General features: G+C 42.1%; 1 pseudogene; it reads left to right on the plus strand.

Moving 5' to 3' along the window:
• Window positions 1-773: 773 nt before the first annotated feature.
• Window positions 774-10,259, plus strand: LOC135534541 (uncharacterized; annotated as a pseudogene).
• The last annotated feature ends 3,972 nt before the right edge of the window (window positions 10,260-14,231 follow it).

Raw genomic sequence — 14,231 nt, forward strand, 5'->3', positions numbered from 1 at the left:
TTCATCCCAATGCAGTGTTCAATGAAAAATTGTTAATACATTTAGATCATTCCAAGGAACCGCATAATGAACTAAATTGAACGTCTGTATATCAATAAGAAGACAGATTTAGGTTTGTAACCCTGAAAAATATGTGTTTCAACATGCCGAATTGAGACCCGTTTCAAATTACCATCCTTTGTGAATAACTGTTCAGACGCGAGATGCGAATCACTTCGCAGTATTCTGTTCTTTTTTAATCTCTTATATTAAATCATGCTTTTACTATACAATATGTGTATTGACTGTGATAAGTGCTCGGGAAATAAGAGCGTCTATATTAGCAAAACAAGGCTATGAAATTGCACAGCCATAGGCTTCTATAAGCAAGCGCCACACTGAGGTGACTCCTTTATTGAAGATGTGTTCCAGGATACACTATAAGCAGTTGATATTACAGTTTCAATAAATTCCTTACCTGTAATTGTAATGATAAATTGGACATTGTTGACATATTTCCCAGTGCAGACATTGTTCTAGAAACAGCTTATTTTTTATTTGAGTACTGGAGTACTCAAACAGTCAAAACAAAGTTGAATGCCCATCCCTAGGTTTATACGGAATGCTTAGGTGTATACAACTACTTAATGTAAGCCGATTTCAACTTTATTAGGTGTGTTTCACTCAAATACAGGATTTATTGGAACGACATTTAAAATTGTAATTGTCATGTTGATTTGATGGGATGGTAGACCAATCCCAAAATTGTTTTGATCTATATTATTCATGAGTAGTGTTTATTCATTTTGGTGTGGATTCTTCGACTTTAAGTGCTTTTGTTTACCTACTTGTTCACCAGCATTTGTATTGTTTTCCCAACAGTCATCGGGGAATCATGACATCAATGGGGTAAAGATATTTCAATTTTAAAATGTAAGAGATGATATATATATATGAGGCTCCAGGTTATTTACATGGAAATGACGTTGGCCCACACTTTGTTTATTACATTTATTGACTTGCTGAATTTCAATTGTTTAAGAATTTACTCAAGGCATGTCTGGGTTCCTTACCTAATTTGCAAATGTGTATTTCTTGTTGTTTTAGTTAAATTAATTCATAATTCTACAGTTTATTAAAACAAAATGTATACTGTTTTTATCATTTTTTTACAGGTTAAAGGAGATAAAGACTGAGTTTCTTCGCTGTGAGAAGGAAAAAGAAGGTATCAGCCGAATGTCTTTTTGTCTTTGTAGTGTATTGTCATCCAATGGCCTTTAAAAGGAAATGTCTGATTCAGCTGACAATTTTGGTTGTCATTCTATACTATATAAGGCCTAAGGCCGATTCTTTAAAAATCCACCAGGAAATCAAAAAGCTAGCTGACCCCTCTAGATTTCCATTCGTTGCGCTGATTCTATTTAGCATTCCCTCCAGAGACGATTTTCAACTTCCTTCAAACTACATGCAGACAAAAAAATGGTATCCATGAGTTCATATGACTCTGGGTAAGTAGAACAATTGCCAAAATCTCAAACTATTCCTTTAAGTGATTTTTTAAGTTATTGGCCTTTTAGAATTCAGTGGTCCAAACAACCTCCATTTCTAATATGTTTGTAGCTCAGATGCCCTACTGTACATTTGGGACCCATTAAAAGAAGCATTACTAACTAGTCACGGCTCTAAATGGGAACACATCAAGTATATCACGTTTGTCTGATTTATACCATAATCTATTGACAATTGTTTATAACACATCTTTGCTGCTTTCTTTTCATAGTTTTCATCATACATGTTTCTTCCTCTGTCGTATTAATGCAGAGTGGTCCAATTCCTATGTTGACATATAATAGTGACTCAAGCATGTCCATTAAATCACCACATGTGCCTGTGGGAGACTTGTACGAGGTTTGAGAAGTAGTACATTTTTCAAACTAGGATTTTGGCCGGGATGCGTGACGAATCTCTCTGAAAGTCGGTGGGACCTGGACATCAGAGAAGACAGATAGCTCTGGACACCAGATTCATCAGTGCCAAAGAAGAAATGTTAAATGAAGATATCTCATTATATAGGTAGGCTATCAAGTGTTCGATTGGTGTGACAGAAGAAACATTCAATCAATGTGTTTGTGGATCTGCAGGTGAATGCATGTGAACAGTGTGACAGAAGAAAACATGGATGTAGGTGATGGGTGATGGTATTTGGACTGATGTCTCAGCTGTGAGGAGGTTGTTTGTCTGCGTTGGTCAGTGAGTGTCTGTGACACCCGGTTCCCTTTTCACCACCTCCATTGAAGAATCATTCCGGACTTGGATTTTACATTTCCAAAATTAAAGTTTAATTAAGAATTGACTGTAATTACCTGCCCTATTGGACATTAAAACAATACAGTAGCTGTACATTTTGTGCCGCCAAACAAAGCCATATTTTCCCTATGCTAACCAACGTAGGCCTACAGTATGTATTACGCAAAGACAGCTTTTTTCACCTCCAACACGTCACAACTCGGACCCACTATCACCGACCCCATTGCTGAAACCCTCATTCACGCCTGGACTATTGCAGCACCATTCTCTACAGACTCCCTGACAAAACACTGGACCTAGTTCCATACAATTCAAACTCAGCTGTCAGAGTCCTCACACACACCAGACCTTGGGACATCACAACCTTCATCAAACTTCACTGGCTCCCAGTTCAATCCAGCATCATCTTCAAGCAACTCTTGCTCACCGACAAATAGACTGGCCCTGACATACCTCTCCAACCTCCTACACTCCCACCGATTTACTGCGCTCCTCTGACACTGGCCTCCTCACCCTCCCTCGCAACAGGCTCCGCTCCATGTGAGAACGTCCTTAAAGCAGTGCAGGCCCCCAGCTCTGGAACTCCCTCTCCATGTGAGAACGTCCTTAAAGCAGTGCAGGCCCCCAGCTCTGGAACTCCCGCTCCATGTGAGAACGTCCTTAAAGCAGTGCAGGCCCCCAGCTCTGGAACTCCCGCTCCATGTGAGAACTCCTTAAAGCAGTCATCTGGAAAGTCTCCATACAGCAGTTCAGGCCCCCAGCTCTGGAACTCCCGTCCATGTCTCATGTGTACTCTGGAACCCTCTCCATGGTTACCCTGTCAGTCATGAACTCCCGTATTGCTCTAAAGCCAGGCCCCCAGTCTGGAACTCCCGCTCTCCATGTGAGAACCTCTGTCCATACACATATTCTGTCCCTGGTAAGTCTTACATGTTTAGTGCTTACCCAAAATGGCTGTTGTCTGCTTTTATCTGTTAGTTCTGTCATCATGTTTCTGTGTGCTGCCTGGTTAGTCTGTCGTCATGTTTAGTGTTCTGCCTGGTTAGTCTGTCATCATGTTCAGTGTGCTGACTGGTTAGTCTGTCATCATGTTCAGTGTTCTACCTGGTTAGTCTGTCATCATGTTTAGTGTGCTGCCTGGTTAGTCTGTCATCATGTTCAGTGTTCTGCCTGGTTAGTCTGTCATCATGTTCAGTGTGCTGCCTGGTTAGTCTGTCATCATGTTTAGTGTTCTGCCTGGTTAGTCTGTCATCATGTTTAGTGTTCTGCCTGGTTAGTCTGTCATCATGTTTAGTGTTCTGCCTGGTTAGTCTGTCATCATGTTCAGTGTGCTGCCTGGTTAGTCTGTCATCATGTTTAGTGTTCTGCCTGGTTAGTCTGTCATCATGTTTAGTGTTCTGCCTGGTTAGTCTGTCATCATGTTTAGTGTTCTGCCTGGTTAGTCTGTCATCATGTTTAGTGTTCTGCCTGGTTAGTCTGTCATCATGTTTAGTGCTCTCCCTGGTTAGTCTGTCATCATGTTTATTGCTCTCCCTGGTTAGTCTGTCATCATGTTTAGTGCTCTCCCTGCTTAGTCTGTCATCATGTTTAGTGCTCTCCCTGGTTAGTCTGTCATCATGTGTATTGCTCTCCCTGGTTAGTCTGTCATAATGTGTATTGCTCTCCCTGCTTAGTCTGTCATCATGTTTATTGCCCTCCCTGGTTAGTCTGTCATCATGTGTATTGCTCTCCCTGGTTAGTCTGTCATCATGTTTATTGCTCTCTTATTGCTCTGGTTAGTCTGTCATCATGTTTATTGTGGAACAATGGTTGAACATCTGATATGTGATATGTGAGAACCACCCATCATTGTATGTTTAAAGAGATGCTCCGGAACTGTTGTATCATTTCAACCAGTAGTTTTGAAAGTGGTGCACAGGAGCCAAAACGTGCCTCCTGTACTACACCATCACATGATACGTTACGTCCTGCAAATCCTTATTATTACATGTTTTTATTCTGTATGCAATTCAGATGATATGTTACGAATTCAATTTATAAAATATGTTGTGCTTAATAAGATCCAGGACTGCATCTTTGAATGAGATGGCTAATAATACAAAATGTCTATATTTGCAGGTTGTAAGTAGGATGTTCTGCACTCTTGACATATACAATGTTAAATATAGTTTCTAATTATTGTCAGTTGTTGCCACAGATGCTGTCGAATTCCTCGGCCAAATCGAAAAGATTGTGTCGAAACATCGCAACAACAAGATACCTCTTGCAAAGCCGAAAAGTTGCGAGTTGAGAATCGGGGGTCTGGAGGACACTGTTTACGCTGGAGATGATGGACAGTTAGAAGTTTGGAAAGACTGCTACCTTCCAAAGAGAATGGAGATGGTGGTCATTGGTGCCCTGGATGACTTCCGCTGTTCGGCTGCAGGATGGCAGCTGGTTCTCCTGTAATGTGAAGATGGCAATGTCTACGCCTACGAGTTTGAAGTTCTACACCTTGTTGCCAGAAGCTTGGAGGATCTCTTTAAATCTGGAGCAAAGTTCCCAGGACTGGAGAAACACAGATTTGGAGAATGCTTTGAGGAATTGGTAAGACCCAGCAATATTACATTAACTTAGCAAACGTATGAACTTATATTGTGTTTAACATTAATAAACGAGGTAATCATGTGTTGTTATTGTCAGTTACAGTAGGTCTTGCATTTATTCGTCTACATGTCATTGTTCTTGAATCATTCCAAAATGTAGACATACAGTGTAATGTGTCAATATGTAAGTTGCTGGACTAGTCGGCTAGTTATTCCACAGTTATATTTTTTCAGACTGAGGAAGAGATGAAGAAAGAGATGCAATGTGTTGAAATAAAGAAAATCAATGACGAGCATATTCAGTTCCGAAGAAGTTTGGAGATTGAGATACTGAGGAATCTCAAAGCAATCAGTCAATCTAAGGTAATAATTACTGTTTGATTCAGACTGAGGGTATGGTACACATAGCAAAACATGACAAAAGTGTGTATATGGAAATCAGGGAAAGTTTAAGAAAAATCTATTATCTATGCTCGCCCCTAGGTGAACAAACCCTAATACTGCTGTTTGTTTATGTTAATGCTGTCAAAATGTCCGTAAATTATTATGGTAATATTGTGGTAAACTATTTGTGATTTTCCATAACCACTATGTTGTTGATAATGTTTCAGCCAACCTTTCAACCCAACAAAGTGATGAGCCAAGTCGGACCGAATATTCAAGGCCTTCAAAGGAAGGACTACAAAGGAAGCAGGACAACTTCAAAGGCTCAGACACAAGAGGATTACAAAAAGAAAACCAGCCCCATCGCGGACCAGGATGCCTTGCTCCCAGGCATACTAAATAACGTCTTTGCTCGCTTTGAGGACAATACAGTGCCACTGACATGGCCCGCTACCAAAACCTGGGACTCTTCTTCACTGCAGCCGACATGAGTAAAACATTTAAACGTGTTAACCCTCGCAAGGCTGCAGGCCCAGACGGCATCCCCAGCCACGTCCCCAGAGCATGCGCAGAACAGCTGGCTGGTGTGTTTACGGACATATTCAATCAATACTTATCCCAGTCTGCTGTCCCCATATGCTTCAAGAGGGCCACCATTGTTCCTGTTCCCAAAAAAGTTAAGGTAACTGAGCTACTGAAGTGCTTTGAGAGACGAGTCAAGGACCATATCACCTCCACCCTACCTGACACCCTAGACCCACTCCAATTTGCTTTTAACACCATAGTACCCTCCAAACTCGTCATCGACCCTGGGTCTCGACCCGCCCTGTGCAACTGGGTACTGGACTTCCTGATGGGCCACTCCCAGGTGGTGAGAGTAGTGTCATGATGTTGCCCTCTTTGAGTACAGCGAGCACCATCCCCCGCTCTCTGCTTCTACAACCAGACTGCTGTGGGCAGAGTGAGGTCGTAAATTCCCAAGGAATTTCCCCGTAAATTCCCTGCCTCATCGACACACAGTTATAGAGAGTAGTTTTCATGGAGACAAAGGAAATCCTTCCACCTCACAGAACGTGAGGTACGAACAAATTTCATGTCCCAGAGAAAGTGTAAAAGATTGGTGAAGAATCCAGCTACGAACTGGTGCGTTTGGCACAACTTGGGAAGCTCAAGAGAGACGGTGTGGCCACATTACCATAACGCTGTTTATATAATAGCCTCAGATATCAAATCAAATCAAATGTATTTATATAGCCCTTCGTACATCAGCTGATATCTCAAAGTGCTGTACAGAAACCCAGCCTAAAACCCAAACAGCAAGCAATGCAGGTGTAGAAGCACGGTGGTTAGGAAAAACTCCCTAGAAAGGCCAAAACCTAAGAAGAAACCTAGAGAGGAACCAGGCTATGTGGGGTGGCCAGTCCTCTTCTGGCTGTGCCGGGTAGAGATTATAACAAAACATGGCCAAGATGTTCAAATGTTCCTAAATGACCAGCATGGTCGAATAATTATAAGGCAGAACAGTTGAAACTGGAGCAGCAGCACGGCCAGGTGGACTGGGGACAGCAAGGAGTCATCATGTCAGGTAGTCCTGGGGCATGGTCCTAGGGCTCAGGTCCTCCGAGAGAGAGAAAGAAAGAGAATTAGAGAGAGCATATGTGGGGTGGCCAGTCCTCTTCCGGCTGTGCCGGGTGGAGATTATAACAGAACATGGCCAAGATGTTCAAATGTTCATAAATGACCAGCATGGTCGAATAATAATAAGGCAGAACAGTTGAAACTGGAGCAGCAGCACGGCCAGGTGGACTGGGGACAGCAAGGAGTCATCATGTCAGGTAGTCCTGGGGCATGGTCCTAGGGCTCAGGTCCTCCGAGAGAGAGAAAGAGAGAGAGAAGCTGAGAATTAGAGAACGCACACTTAGATTCACACAGGACACCAAATTGGACAGGAGAAGTACTCCAGATATAACAAACTGTCCCCAGCCCCCCGACACATAAACTACTGCAGCATAAATACTGGAGGCTGAGACAGGAGGGGTCAGGAGACACTGTGGCCCCATCCGAGGACACCCCCGGGCAGGGCCAAACAGGAAGGATATAACCCCACCCACTTTGCCAAAGCACAGATATGAGGTTTACATCTAATTGTTGTATAAGATGAATAAGTGAAGATGATACTGTTTGAATAATGGTGTCATATGATTGTGGACTGTTTAATGAAGAAAAATACAATTCCCTTTTGATTTGAACTAAATCAGAGGACCGCCCCTGAGCCCAGTTTGGGTCAGACATCCTGGGACAGCCCTTGTCTGCCATTCTGAATAAAACCCCACGGGGTGGCAGGGTAGCCTAGTGGTTAGAGTGTTGGACTAGCAACTGAAAGGTTGCAAGTTCAAATCCCCAAGCTGACAAGGTACAAATCTGTCATTCTGCCCCTGAACAGGCAGTTAACCCACTGTTCCTAGGCCATCATTGAAAATAAGAATTTGTTCTTAACTAACTTGTCTAGTAAAATAAAGGAACATTTGAGAAATTATCAGTAGACCATGTTTTTCTCCATTAGGAGGGGGACGAAAGGTTGTAGACCATTTCTGAATCGTTTAACCATACCACGTGGTTAAACCACTTGAACTATCGATACCGACAGAATAAGAACAAGTCTTTGATACTAATTACTAGTCTGCAGCTAGGAATTCGGCATCAGTGAACGCGAAGAACGACACACCGCCGAAACATCTATTCTATAACGAATGTCACTTTGAACTATCCCCAAACAAGTATTCAGACCCTTTGCTATGAGACACAAAATTGAGCTCATGTGCATCCTGTTTCCATTGATCATCCTTTATGTTTCTACAACTTGATTGGAGTCCATCTGTGATATTCAATTGATTTGGAGATGATTTGGAAAGGCACACACCTTTCTATATAAGGTTCCACAGTTGACAGTGCATGTCAGAGTAAAATTGTGTCGGATTGTGTCGAGGCAAAGATCTGGGGAAGGGTATCAAACAATTTCTGCAGCAATGATGGTCCCCAATAACCTCCATCATTCTTAAATGGTAGAAGTTTGGAACCACCAAGACTCTTCCTAGAGCTGTTTACCCGGCCAAACTGAGCAATCGGGGGAGAAGGGCCTTGGTCAGGGAGGTGACCAAGAACCCTATGGTCACTCTGAAAGAGCTCCAGAGTTCCTCTGTTGAGATGGGAGTACCTTCCAGAAGGACAACCATCTCTGCAGCACTGTACCAATCAGGCCTTTATATGGTAGAGTGGCTAGACGCAAGCCACTCCCCAGTAAACAGTACATGACAGTCCACTTGGAATTTGCCAAAAGGCACATAAAGGACTCTCCGACCATGTGAAGCAAGATTCTCTGGTCTGATGAAACCAAGATTGGACTCTTTGGCCTGACTGCCAAGCGTCACTTCTGGAGGAAACCTGGCACCATCCCTACGGTGAAGCATGGTGGTGGTAGGGATGTCTTTCAGTGGCAGGGACTCTGAGACTAGTCCAGATCGAGGAAAAGATTAATGGAGCAAAGTATAGAGTGATCCTTGATGAAAACCTTCTCCAGAGCGCTCAGGACCTCAGACTGGGGCGATGGGTTCACCTTCCAACAGAACAACGACCCTAAGAACACAGCCAAGACAGCGTAGGAGTGGCTTCTGGACAAGTCTCTGAATGTCCTTGAGTGGCCCAGCCAGAGCCAGGACTTGAACCCAATCAAAAATCTTTGGAGAGATATGAAAATAGCTGTGCAGTGACGGTCCCGATCCATTCTGACAGATCTTGAAAGGATCTGCAGAGAAGAATGGGAGAAACTCCCCAAATACAGGTGTGCCAAGCTTGTAGCACCATACACAAGAAGACTTGAGGCTGTAATCACTGCCAAAGGTGCTTCAACAAAGTACTGAGTAAAGGGTCTGAATACTTATGTAAATGTGATATTGTAAATGTAAATGTGATATTGTAAATACTTATGTAAATGTGATATTTCATTTTTTTTATTTGCAAACCTTTCTAAAAACCTGTTTTTGGTTTGTCATTATGGGGTATTGTATGTTGATTGATTAGGGGGGGAAATGATTTCATCCATTTTAGAATAAAGCTGTAACGTAACAAAATATGGTAAAAGTCAAGGGGTCTGAATACTTTCCAATTGCACTGTATATTTGCTAAGGTTTTCAAAAGGAGTGCATTTTGAGATATTTGTAGATATTATTAAAATAGTTACTTCAGCAAATTACATATTTAGGTATTTGTTTCCTCATTTTAAAAGAAGTCTATGGACAAGGGGTGACTGCAATCCACACTCATTGTGATTAAAACTAGCCAATTCCAATAAATGCTTATAAGCATTTTGGGACCAAAAACCAAAAAAAGTCCATTTAGAATTCAGTTTAAAATTCCATGTCCAAATCATCTCCTAAATTGATTTTAACTCAATGACTTGTTTTTAAATGATTTTGCAACGATTTTGGCATGACATTTTGGTAAACATGAGAGGCTGACTTGAAAGTAGTGCTAACTGCTATTTGCTTGCATTGGCTAGTTGAATGAAACCAAATTGTGGATTGCAGTCAGACTTCAAATCCTCATATTGCTTTCAGGGCAAGGAAACAACTATCAAAAAATGTATTTCACTATACTATCCCTATTGGCTTTTGTAACTTGTTGATGGAATTTATAGGTTTAAATGAATGACTAGAATATTCCACCCTGAAGCCATATAATTGTATAAAATTGTTAGTCAGTAGAATTCTAAGACTAGAGATTTGTGAAAGGACAGGGAGTACGTCTCAAGGTCCCAAGGTCTCCCTAATCTTTGTCGGCTGGGTAGTGGGACAGTATGAGCGTAGGATACCAACTGTTGTGTGTATGTATGTGCGTAGGAGACCTAATGTTTGTGTGTGAAAGTATGTGCGTAAGAAGCCAGTATAAAATGAATGTTTTTTTCCAACTAACCAGCACTCTCGTAAATAAACATTGTTTACTATTTTATCTGGGCCTCCGTCTGTTTCATTCGACCAGTATCTTACAAATTCTAGGTCGTAGACTGAGTAGTATAATTGAATTGGGTTATGAACCTTGAAAACATAATTCTCATAACAGAACTGTAGTAGTTGACATGCAGATTTATTTCCAGAGTTAAAATCACACTTTGCTGTACAAACTTAATAAGACAATAACTTGTCAAAAGGCCAAATGTGATTGTGCAGTAGAATTTACACTGTGTCCTCCCAACTGATGCAGCGGTGTAAGGCACTGTATTACAGTGCTTGAGGCGTCACTGCAGTCTGATCACTACAGTTTGATCCCAGGCTGTGTTGCAGCCGGCCGCGACTGGCAGACCCATGAGGAGGCTCACACTTGGACCAGCGTCATCTGGGTTAGGGGAGGGTTTGGCTGGCCGGATGTCCTTCGCACTCTAGCGACTTCTTGTGGCGGGCCGGGCGCATGCACGCTGACTTCGGTCGCCAGTTGTACAGTGATTCCTCCAACACATTGGTGCAGCTGGCTTCCGGGTTAAGCAAGCAGTGTGTCAAGAAGCAGTGTGTCTTGGCAGGGTCGAGTTTCGGAGGACGCATGGCTGTTGACCTTCGCCTCTCCCGTGTCCGTACGGGAGTTGCAACGATGGGACAAGACTGTAACTACCAATTGGATATCACGAAAAAGGGGTAAAAAGTAATAAAATAAATAAATATATATATATGTATATACTGTGGGGAGAACAAGTATTTGATACACTGCCGATCCATCCTCCCCTCAATACGGTGCAGTCGTCCTGTTCCCTTTGCAGAAAAGCATTCCCAACGAATGCTTCACAGTTGGGATGGTGTTCTTGGGGTTGTACTCATCCTTCTTCTTCCTCCAAACACAGCGAGTGGAGTTTAGACCAAAAAGCTCTATTTTTGTCTCATCAGACCACATGACCGTCTCCCATTCCTCCTCTGGATCATCCACATGGTCATTGGCAAACTTCAGACGGGCCTGGACATGCGCTGGCTTGAGCAGGGGGACCTTGCGTGCGCTGCAGGATAGTTAATCCATGACGGCGTAGTGTGTTACTAATGGTTTTCTTTGAGACTGTGGTCCCAGCTCTCGTCAGGTTATTGACCCGGTCCTGCCGTGTAGTTTTGGGCTGATCCCTCACCTTCCTCATGATCATTGATGCCCCACGAGGTGAGATCTTGCATGGAGCCCCAGACCGAGGGTGATTGACCGTCATCTTGAACTTCTTCCATCTTCTAATAATTGTGCCAACAGTTGTTGCCTTCTCACCAAGCTGCTTGCCTATTGTCCTGTAGCCCATCCCATCCTTGTGCAGGTCTACAATTTTATCCCAGATGTCCTTACACAGCTATCTGGTCTTGGCTATTGTGGAGAGGTTGGAGTCTGGACAGGACACCTGATTGAGTGTGTGGACAGGTGTCTTTTATACAGGTAACGAGTTCAAACAGGTGCAGTTAATACAGGTAATGAGTAGAGAACAGGAGGGCTTCGTAAAGAAAAACTAACAGGTCTGTGAGAGCCGGAATTCTTACTGGTTAGTAGGTGATCAAATACTTATGTCATGCAATAAAATGCAAATTAATTCCTAAAAAATCATACAATGTGATTTTCTGGATTTTTGTTTTAGATTCCGTCTCTCACAGTTGAAGTGTACCTATGATAAAAAATTACAGACCTCTACATGCTTTGTAAGTAGGAAAACCTGCAAAATAGGCAGTGTATCAAATACTTGTTCTCCCCAATGTATGTATATATATATATATATATATATATATATATATATATATATTGCTCAAAAAAATAAAGGGAACACTTAAACAACACAATGTAACTTCAAGTCAATCACACTTCTGTGAAATCAAACTGTCCACTTTGGAAGCAACACTGATTGACAATAAATTTCACATGCTGTTGTGCAAATGGAATAGATAACAGGTGGAAATTATAGGCAATTAGCAAGACACCCCCAATAAAGGAGTGGTTCTGCAGGTGGTGACCACAGACCACTTCTCAGTTCCTATGCTTCCTGGCTGATGTTTTGGTCACTTTTGAATGCTGGAGGTGCTTTCACTCCAGCGGTAGCATGAGACAGAGTCTACAACCCACACAAGTGGCTCAGGTAGTGCAGCTCATCCAGGATGGCACATCAATGCGAGCTGTGGCAAGAAGGTTTGCTGTGTCTGTCAGCGTAGTGTCCAGAGCATGGAGGCGCTACCAGGAGACAGGCCAGTACATCAGGAGACGTGGAGGAGGCCGTAGGAGGGCAACAACCCAGCAGCAGGACCGCTACCTCCACCTTTGTGCAAGAAGGAGCAGGAGGAGCACTGCCAGAGCCCTGCAAAATGACCTCCAACAAGCCACAAATGTGCATGTGTCTGCTCAAACGGTCAGAAACAGACTCCATGAGGGTGGTATGAGGGCCCGACATCCACAGGTGGGGGTTGTGCTTATAGCCCAACACCGTGCAGGACGTTTGGCATTTGCCAGAGAACACCAAGATTGGCAAATTCGCCACTGGCGCCCTGTGCTCTTCAAAGATGAAAGCAGGTTCACACTGAGCACATGTGACAGACGTGACAGAGTCTGGAGATTTTTGGGATTTTCTGGGATTTTTGTTTTAGATTCCGCCTCTCACAGTTGAAGTGTACCTATGATAAAAATTACAGACCTCTACAGACCTCTACATGCTTTGTAAGTAGGAAAACCTGCAAAATCGGCAGTGTATCAAATACTTGTTCTCCCCACTGTGTGTGTGTATATATATATATATATATATATATATATATATATATATATATATATATATATATATATATATATATATATATATATATATATGAATGAAAAAGATTTCTAGAGACTTTAATTTAATTAATACAAAATATTGTATTAAAGTTTAGTTGTTAACTTGCTTAATTTTTTAATTTAGCTTAAATTTTCCCAGCATGCAGGGAAAATGGGTAGGGCTGCTTGAAAACATATCATTATTTACTGTACATGAACTTTATTCCACTTTATAATACCACTTTTCAGGAGACCAACAGCTACTTATCTGAAATGGATGAGAATATATGGAAGCTTAAAGCCATCGGGAACAGCATTCATTAGACAGGTTGTGAGGCTATGGAGTAGAGGTTGACACGGGAACAGGACTCCCGCGGATCTTGTGGGTTCCGTGGGATTCTGGCTGGAATTAAGTGAGTTTCTAGAGTCAAGTTTTGGACGGGACAGGAACAACAGTCCACAGGAAAAAAGTTGAAATAAAATAAAATAAGAATTTGTTCTTAACTGACTTGCCTAGTAAAATAAAGGTTAAAAAAATACCTAATAGTTATTGAGCAATGTGGAACAAAAAAGAGACATTATTAACATCAGGTTGATATGGTTATAAGAGGATATATTATATTAACACAAACAAGTGAGAAGATTGAAACAGTTAAGCTACAACATTGATGTTGTAAATGTTATATTGTTGCATCCAATATGCCATCAGTTAATGTAATATAGTTAGTCTTGACAGAATAATTGTTGGTGTTATACCTTGATTTTCTGAGATGCCTCAACCATAGGGTGGTTACAAATCCTTGTCTTCTGTGGTCAGCACTCTGCAGCACAACAATAATGATTGGCAACACCATCATGTTCTGTCCAGTCTGTTGCAGAAACGAAACCTCAGTGCAGCTTCACATCCTGTTGCTAAACCCTGTAATAGCAGCCTTGTCCGTAACAGAAACTGTCAGCACAATAAACAACATGAATTGAATGACACTGAGGGGCAGTGGTTACAGATAATACAGGCATGCCTGAGGCTGATGCTATGCAGGTGTTTGTACACATGTAGTATACACACTCTCATTCAAATGCACACATACACGGACACACACACATGGAAATATTGCCATACAAAACTCAAGCATATTCAGTTTGCCTTGCTGTTATGATGTTTGTTGTCCTTTGATG

The sequence above is a fragment of the Oncorhynchus masou genome, unplaced genomic scaffold (genome assembly GCF_036934945.1).
Source record: "Oncorhynchus masou masou isolate Uvic2021 unplaced genomic scaffold, UVic_Omas_1.1 unplaced_scaffold_3547, whole genome shotgun sequence".
Classification (NCBI taxonomy): domain Eukaryota; kingdom Metazoa; phylum Chordata; class Actinopteri; order Salmoniformes; family Salmonidae; genus Oncorhynchus; species Oncorhynchus masou.